This window comes from Tursiops truncatus, chromosome 1, assembly GCF_011762595.2.
Source record: "Tursiops truncatus isolate mTurTru1 chromosome 1, mTurTru1.mat.Y, whole genome shotgun sequence".
NCBI classification, from domain to species: Eukaryota; Metazoa; Chordata; class Mammalia; order Artiodactyla; family Delphinidae; genus Tursiops; species Tursiops truncatus.
The window spans coordinates 76,700,890-76,710,177 of NC_047034.1; positions in this window are offsets into that span (position 1 = coordinate 76,700,890).

Consider the following 9,288-nt stretch of genomic DNA (forward strand, 5'->3'; position numbering starts at 1 on the left):
TAGAAATAATGACAACCTCAAATGCTGGTGAGAATAATGCAGGGAAACGATCACTCATACATTGCTTGTGGAAATGTAGAATGGTACAAGCACTCTGGAAAACAGTTTATTTTTTAAAAAAACAGTTTATTAAAAAAACCCCTAAATATGCAATTTTCACAGGAACCAGAATTTGTACTCCTGGGCATTTATCCCAGAGAAATAAAAACTAATGTTCACATAAAAACCCATGCACAAAGCAGTGTAAAGCAATTATACTCCAATAAAGATGTTACCAAAAAAACCTATGCACAAATGTTTATAGCAAATTTATTAATGAAAGCCCAAAACTGGAAACAAGGCAGATGTCCTTCAGCAGGTGAATGGTTAAAGAAACTGTGGTACATCTATAGCATGGAATACTACTCAGCAATAAAAAGGAACAAACTACTGATATACACACAACTTGGATGAATCCGCAGAGAATTATGCTGAGTAAAAAAAGCTAATCCCCAAACGTTACATACTGTAACCTGTTTATATAACATTCTTAAAATAACAAAATTTTAGAAATGGAGAATGGATTAGTTGTTGCTAGATGTTAATGTGGAGATGGAGATTGGAGGGAAGTGAGTGTGGCTACGTGGGGGATCCTTGTGATGGAAATGTCCTGTATCTTGCTAAAGCAAGGATAGTCCATACAGTGAAAAGACTTCTGCTAAACCAGTTTAGGTCATGGTAGTGTGAGACCACCTAGGATTAAGAATATCTAGTAGTATTCCTCAACCAGAGTGGTACCACCTCCTGGGAGGCCTTTGGAAATATGTAGGGGCATTAAAAATTTACATTGACTGGGGATGCAGATGGCATTTGACAGGGGATGGGAGACAAGAATGCTAAATATACTGCACTGGGCAGGACAGCTCCACACACACACAAAATTGTCCCTCCCATAATGTCAATAAGGCCCCACTGAGAAACACTGAAGGCAGCTTTACACTCAAGGTCCCTAAGACACACCTCAATATGTTTTGAACCCTAATCTCTCTTTTTTCATTACTTTCACTGCCTACTCTACCTTTTCTCAGTTACTCACATTCACCTTCACATTCAAAAGGATAATCCTTTTTTCAGATGTTAGAAGATCTGCGGCTTCCATAGAATCCAGGAGCCTCTGGTGGTTGGCTCCATAAAAAATAAATAATGTCTTTTTAATAGTGTGCTAGTGGTCAGGACTTTGCACACACCACAAAAGAAACATGAAACATAAAAACATTTTATGGCAACATGACAGAATTTTCTACCCAAATAGTTAATAGAGAGTTCCCCCTCTATAAGACCTCAAGATAGAAATTAATATAAACCCAAATAAACAAAACAACATCTATGAGGGCATATACTGTAGGGGATATTCTTCAGCAACTTGGGTATTTTTTAGAACTACTTGATGACCATAATAGAATTGCTTCAAAGAGAATGCAAAATACTCTTGGAGCAGGAAGAGCAGAATCTGTTTGCCTATGATTCTATTATTGCTTTGAGCTATGTGTTGACTGACTTACTCAAGTTTGATTTAGCAAGTGTCTACCTTGCTCTTACTGCTATCCACAATAAAGGCTCCCTGCCTAGGTGGTGACTAGGAATCTGTGCTATCACAGTAAAGAGGAGTCATGTCTTATCTATTCTAGCCTTCTAGTAAGAGGCATATATATCCCCGAGAAATTGTGGCTGCAATGTCAAGTGCTCGTACTTGAGCATTCTTCTGAGGACAGGGCCCATATCTCTCATTAGGTTTTCAAAAGGAGTTTGTAACCCAAAAAGTTCAGAACCATTAATTTATAAACTCTCAGTCCCAAGTAATCTCACACGGCCAACCTCCTAATCAGTTCAACAAGAGGAAACTTATCTTTTACTGTGTTGGCAGTCTTAGATTTTAGAAACAATTTATTTTTGGAACTCTCACCTTCATACAGGGAAATGTAAGCACCGCTTTCTTCACCTTTGCAGGAATTGATAAAAACATCAAATGTGTGGGTAAAGGTGGCACAAAGAATACGTCTTTATATAACAGCTCCAAATGAGTAAAATGGCAAAATTCCAAGCTATGAAAAAATGAATGCTTTTTTATTTAATTTAAATTTAAACTCACACTTCCAAAAATATTTGATTTACTTTTACGTTTTGGGAACATTTTTCCCAAAAGAGATTTGAAGTGAGGTGTTTAAAGTAAACACCTCATTTGTAACCAAATACAGCAAACAGCTAACATAAAAATAGAAGATTCAAAAGCTTTAGAAAAGACAAACTATAGAGCAAAAACCTGAGCTAATATAAATACTATAATTGAGCATTATATTTACCTCTGGATTTATGAACAGTAAAAAAGAAAAAGAAAATGAGTTATATAATTCCCATCACTTCTTAAAAGGAAACACATCAAGCTGCCAAAAGAGGCAAACTTTTGTTTTGTTTTGTTTTGGCTGCGTTGGGTCTTCGTTGCTGCAGGCGGGCTTTCTCTAGCTGCTGCGAGTGGGGGCTACTCTTCGTTGCGCTGTGTGGGCTTCTCATTGCGGTGGCTTCTTTTGTTGTGGAGCATCGGATCTAGGGCCGCGGGCTTCAGTTGTTGCAGCACGCGGGCTCAGTAGTTGTGGCACACCGGCCCAGCTGCTCCGTGGCACGTGGGACCCTCTCGCACCAGGGATCAAACTCATGTCCTCTCGCACTGACAGGCAGATTCTCAACCACCGCGCCTCCAGGGAAGGCCCGCAAACTTTTACTACAAGGTGAATTTATCAAGTAGGCCCTTATACCCATAACAACTGAACACCATAACCATCACTGGCTTTATCTGAAATGAATTTGAAAACGCATCTTGTGGGCTTCACTGGTGGCGCAGTGGTTGGGAGTCTGCCTGCCGATACAGGGGGCGCGGGTTCGTGCCCCGGTCCAGGAGAATCCCGCATCCGGCATGTGGTGGGGCGGCTGGGCCTGCGTGTCCGGAGCCTGTGCAGCGGGAGAGACCGCAGCAGTGAGAGGCCCATATACCGAAAAAAAAAAAAAAAAAAAACACACAAAAAAAGTATCTTGTTTCCTTGTTTGTTTTTTTGTTTTGTTTTTTCATTTGACACAAAATAAAGAGGCTATCAAATGATTATCTTCTTTTTTTTTTTAGCATACTGCTATAAGTTAAGGGTTGTGACATAGTTTAAATGAGTCAAAACACAAATTTTGTTGAACTCCTTAGGTATATAAAAGCTGGATGCCAGCCTGTCTCTATCCTTTTTATTTACTAATGATAGGCCCATTCTCCGAGCCAGCATTCTAATTTGAAGATCTAGGGATTGTTCTTTCTGTTCTGCCAATACTGTCTCTCACATCCCTGTCTAAATCTGTATCTTTTCTGTTTTCCTTTTCATCCTTTAAACTCAGCCACCTTTGAACCTATAAAAGACATTATAATGCAAAGAGTATTGGCACCTGAGTCAGGTAAATCTGGGCTTGAATTAGGTAAACCTTGGGCAAGATGGTCCTTTGAACTTCAGCTTCCATATCTGTAAAATGGGAATAAAATCTACCTTTCAGGGTTGTTGTAAGGATTAGAAATATTATCATGCAGATCACTCAGCATAGCATATGGCACCAGCAGATATTCAGCAATGCTATTATTTAAACTACTTTTATTATTATGGTTACCCTTGTCCAGGTTGGTCTGCTTTACTGTGTCACATGACAATTCTCCCTACCCATTTCTAAGACTACTCCCCTATTGTAAAACCAACATAATACTCTCTGCTGTGTTTCTCCTATCATTTAACCTTGTCTATACTTTCAAAGGTAGCACTACCCTCAGCCACAGCTGGGATGTTTTTTATCCTAGCACAAAGAGTACACAAATTAGTAGCTGTTATCCAGTTCATTCCACTACTTTTCCTGTTGCAGCTTCTTTACAGCTTCCTAACACTGAATGAACATGTAGTAACTTACAACTACAATATAAATGAATCCAAAGGGGTAAAGGAGAAAGGTCTGTAAATGGAATGGGAAAGATCTAAAGGACCTGAACCATGCTCCAAATCATCCTGGGGCAACAATGAGTTAGTGACCATCTTCTAGGAGAGAAGGGAAACTTTTCCTATCAAAAGCCATGGATTTAGAGAAAATAGACTAGTTTAAAGCTTTATAAGGAACAGAATCATGAGAGAAATGATCTACCTTTAAAAATAGACATTGTCAAAAGTAGTAAAAATTAGTCTCAAGAACAATATCTGAGCATCAGCAAGTCCTATAGTTTTACCTGCAAAATATATCCTAAGACTGACCACTTCTCATTGTTTCCTTGGCCACAATCATAGTTCTGAATGGCTGACCCTGCTTCCACTCTTTCCCCACTTCCAAAACCATTTTCTACAGATCAGTGAGAATTACCTGATTTTAAAATTTGGCTTATGATATTATTATGGTGTTTTGATTTATACTTTTTTTCCTCCTCTTTCTTATCTTCTTTTGAATTAATCAAGTTTTAGTCTTATTTTGTTATTTTAATTCCCCTTTTTCTCCTCTTGGTTCAGAAATAACACACTATTTTTTCCTATTATTTTGGTACCTACCCTTACAATACATACTTACATATTCATTAATTAAAATAATTAATTAAAGCATAAATCCAATAAATCTTGACAAAAAATATGACAGCTTTAATTACAATTCCTCTCCTGCTTTATGTGTTACTATTGTGTTTTTTTACTGCCAGAAGCAGTTGTTTTTTGTTTTTGTTTTTTTCTGATGTAATTTTATTTATTTATTTTAACATCTTTATTGGGGTATAATTGCTTTACAATGGTGTGTCAGTTTCTGCTCCATAACAAAGTGAATCAGCTATACACATACACATGTTCCCATATCTCCTCCCTCTTGCATCTCCCTCCCTCCTACCCTCCCTATCCCATCCCTCCAGGTGGTCACAAAGCACCGAGTTGATATCCCTGTGCCATGCGGCTGCTTCCCACCAGCTATCTACCTTACGTTTGCTAGTGTATATATGTCCATGCCTCTCTCCCACCCTGTCACAGCTCACCCTTCCCCCTCCCCATATCCTCAAGTCCGTTCTCCAGTAGGTCTATGTCTTTATTCCTGTCTTACCCCTAGGCTCTTCATGACATTTTTTTTTCTTAAATTCCATATATATGTGTTAGCATACGGTATTTGTCTTTTTCTTTCTGACTTACTTCACTCTGTATGACAGACTCTAGGTCTATCCACCTCATTACAAATAGCTCAATTTCGTTTCTTTTTATGGCTGAGTAATATTCCATTGTATATATGTGCCACATCTTCTTTATCCATTCATCCAATGATGGGCACCTAGGTTGTTTCCATCTCCAGGCTATTGTAAATAGAGCTGCAATGAACATTTTGGTACATGACTCTTTTTGAATTTTCGTTTTCTCGGGGTATATGCCCAGTAGTGGGATTGCTGGGTCATATGGTAGTTCTATTCTAACAGTATGGAGAACCTCCATACTGTTCTCCATAGTGGCTGAACCAATTCACATTCCTACCAGCAGTGCAAGAGTGTTCCCTTTTCTCCACACCCTCTCCAGCATTTATTGTTTCTAGATTTTTTGATGATGGCCATTCTGACTGGTGTGAGATGATATCTCATTGTAGTTTTGATTTGCATTTCTCTAATGATTAATGATGTTGAGCATTCTTTCATGTGTTTGTTGGCAGTCTGTATATCTTCTTTGGAGAAATGTCTATTTAGGTCTTCTGCCCATTTTTGGATTGGGTTGTTTTTTTGTTTTTGAGCTGCATGAGCTGCTTGTAAATTTTGGAGATTAATCCTTTGTCAGTTGCTTCATTTGCAAATATTTTCTCCCATTCTGAGGGTTGTCTTTTGGTCTTGTTTATGGTTTCCTTTGCTGTGCAAAAGCTTTGAAGTTTCATTAGGTCCCATTTGTTTATTTTTGTTTTTATTTCCATTTCTCTAGGAGGTGGGTCAGAAAGGATCTTGCTGTGATTTATGTCATAGAGTGTTCTGCCTATGTTTTCCTCTAAGAGTTTGATAGTTTCTGGCCTTACATTTAGGTCTTTAATCCATTTTGAGCTTATTTTTGTGTATGGTGTTAGGGAGTGATCTAATCTCATACTTTTACATGTACCTGTCCAGTTTTCCCAGCACCACTTATTGAAGAGGCTGTCCTTTCTCCACTGTACATTCCTGCCACCTTTATCAAAGATAAGGTGTCCATATGTGCGTGGGTTTATCTCTGGGCTTTCTATCCTGTTCCATTGATCTATATTTCTGTTTTTGTGCCAGTACCATACTGTCTTGATTACTGTAGCTTTGTAGTATAGTCTGAAGTCAGGGAGCCTGATTCCTCCAGCTCCGTTTTTCGTTCTCAAGATTGCTTTGGCTATTCGGGGTCTTTTGTGTTTCCATACAAATTGTGAAATTTTTTGTTCTAGTTCTGTGAAAAATGCCAGTGGTAGTTTCATAGGGATTGCATTGAATCTATAGATTGCTTTGGGTAGTAGAGTCATTTTCACAATGTTGATTCTTCCAATCCACGAACATGGTATATCTCTCCATCTATTTGTATCATCTTTAATTTCTTTCATCAGTGTCTTATAATTTTCTGCATACAGGTCTTTTGCCTCCTTAGGTAGGTTTATTCCTAGATATTTTATTCTTTTTGTTGCAATGGTAAATGGGAGTGTTTTCTTGATTTCACTTTCAGATTTTTCATCATTAGTATATAGGAATGCCAGAGATTTCTGTGCATTAATTTTGTATCCTGCTACTTTACCAAATTCATTGATTAGCTCTAGTAGTTTTCTGGTAGCATCTTTAGGATTCTCTATGTATAGTATCATGTCATCTGCAAACAGTGACAGCTTTACTTCTTCTTTTCCGATTTGGATTCCTTTTATTTCCTTTTCTTCTCTGATTGCTGTGGCTAAAACTTCCAAAACTATGTTGAATAAGAGTGGAGAGTGGGCAACCTTGTCTTATTCCTGATCTTAGTGGAAATGCTTTCAGTTTTTCACCATTGAGGATGATGTTGGCTGTGGGCTTGTCATATATGGCCTTTATTATGTTGAGGAAAGTTCCCTCTATGCCTACTTTCAGAAGTAGTTGTTTTTTAAATGCAGTAATTATTTATTTAGATTTAGCCACACATTTCTTGGTTTACCAGTTCTTCTCCCATCTAATCCATCTTCTTTGCTCAAATCATCCTTTCTGTAGTAAATCTTTTTAACAGTTCTTTTTTTTTTTTTAACAGTTCTTTTGACAAGGATATATTAGTGGTAAATTCCTTCAGGTTTCAATTTGTTTGAAATGTTTTACTTATTTTTGATTCTGGAATAATATTTTAGCTGAGTACAGAAGTCAAGGTTGGCAATTATTATCTCTCAGCTTATCGGACCCACATTGCAACTTTGGAATAAAACAGAGACAAGACCACTCTGCAATTACAAAAATGTGCAAACATCCCCTCTTAACATGCATATTTGCTACTGTTTGTTGTTGTTTTAACCAATTTTAGCTCCAATCCCTCTTTAATCCTTCCATCTCCTAGATAAAAATTTAGATACCCAGCCATTGAAATACCCCTGCTTCTTGACAATATTCAGTCCAGAATTGGCCCTTACTATTCTAAACTCTAGTTAAGAATCATCCAACAGCAGCCCAGTCTCTACAAGAGGCTCCTCCTAACTTCCCCTTACTGAACTGATCCCATAGTCCCACTGCAGCATTCTCTTCCTTGCTGCAGCAAGAAACCCAATTTTTTTTTTTTTTTTTTGCATTACGCGGGCCTCTCACTGTTGTGGCCTCTCCCGTTGTGGAGCACAGGCTCCGGACGCGAAAGCTCAGCGGCCATGGCTCACGGGCCTAGCCTCTCCGCATCATGTGGGATCTTCCCGGACCGGGGCACGAACCCATATCCCCTGCATCGGTAGGGGGACTCTCAACCACTGCGCCACCAGGGAAGCCCAAGAAACCCAATTTTTTGACTTCAGGTTTGTTCCCAGTGGTCTTTGGTCAATGGGCTTTGACAAGGATGTTGGTAAAAATTCTCCAATAATCTCACAGGGCCCACAGATGACTTCTGACTTTAAAATTTTATTATGGAAAATTTCAAACATTTACAAAAAGAAAGAGACTAGTATAACAAATCCCTGTGTATCCATCGCCCAGTTTTAACAATGATCACTTCATGTTTCAATCTTATTTTACCCCCATACACTTCTCCCCCATCTTGGATTATTTGGAAGCAAACCCCAGCTATCCTATCTTTTCACCTGCAACTATTTCAAGATGTATCGCTAAAAGGTAAGCACTTTTAAAAAAATGTATCACATCAACAACTTTAATAATAATTCCTTATAAATCATTAAGTATCCAGTAAGTGTTCATCAACATTCAAGTTTCTCCAAATATCTCATAATATTTTTTCTTGAATTAGAATACAATAAAGTCCATACTCTGCAACTGCTTGATGTCTCTTAATTCTCTTTTAGGCTATAGGTTTCCTCTCCATCTTCGTCTGTTTTTTTTTTTTTTCCCAATTTATTTGTTGAAGAACCCTGGTCATTTGTTCTGAAGAGTATGCCCATAGTCTGGATTTGCACCTCTGAGGTATCATTTTATGTCTCCTGTATTCCTTCTAAATAAGTAGTAAGCTAACTACCGGTTGATCAGATTCAGACCAAAGGGGTTGTTTTTTTTTTTGCAGGACTACTTCATAGGTGGAATTGTGTACTCCACCTATGATCAGAAGGACATGCTTGTCTCTCCTTTTGTGATGGATAACAGCTATCATTGATCATTGACTAGATACATTAATTCATTAGGAGTTACAAAATGCTGATATTGTAAAATGCCACCCCTTCTTCATTCATTTGCTAGAAAACTTCTATAAAGAGAAAATTTCCCCTCATCTTGTGTTCCCACAGAAAAAATAGGATAAATGCTTACTGCTTTCCAGTTTCAACATAATGAATTAGTTGTTCCCCTAGCATTCTCCAACAATGACCAATGAGTTTGTATGTTTAAGAATCACTGTAAACGCATAGATTTAAACAAACCTGATATGTTTAGATCCACTGCATATAGTATCCATTTTGACACTCAAATTGTCCCATCTTTGGCCAGTGGACTGTTCTAGTTGCTTCTGAGTCCTTTTGATAGAATTCTAACCGTTTTTGAAAACTTCCTTGCTTATCTTGGACAATTCCTGCCCCATACCTGAAATTAGCCATTTCTCCAAGGAGTTCCTTTTAGTGTGAAATGGTATTGAGATA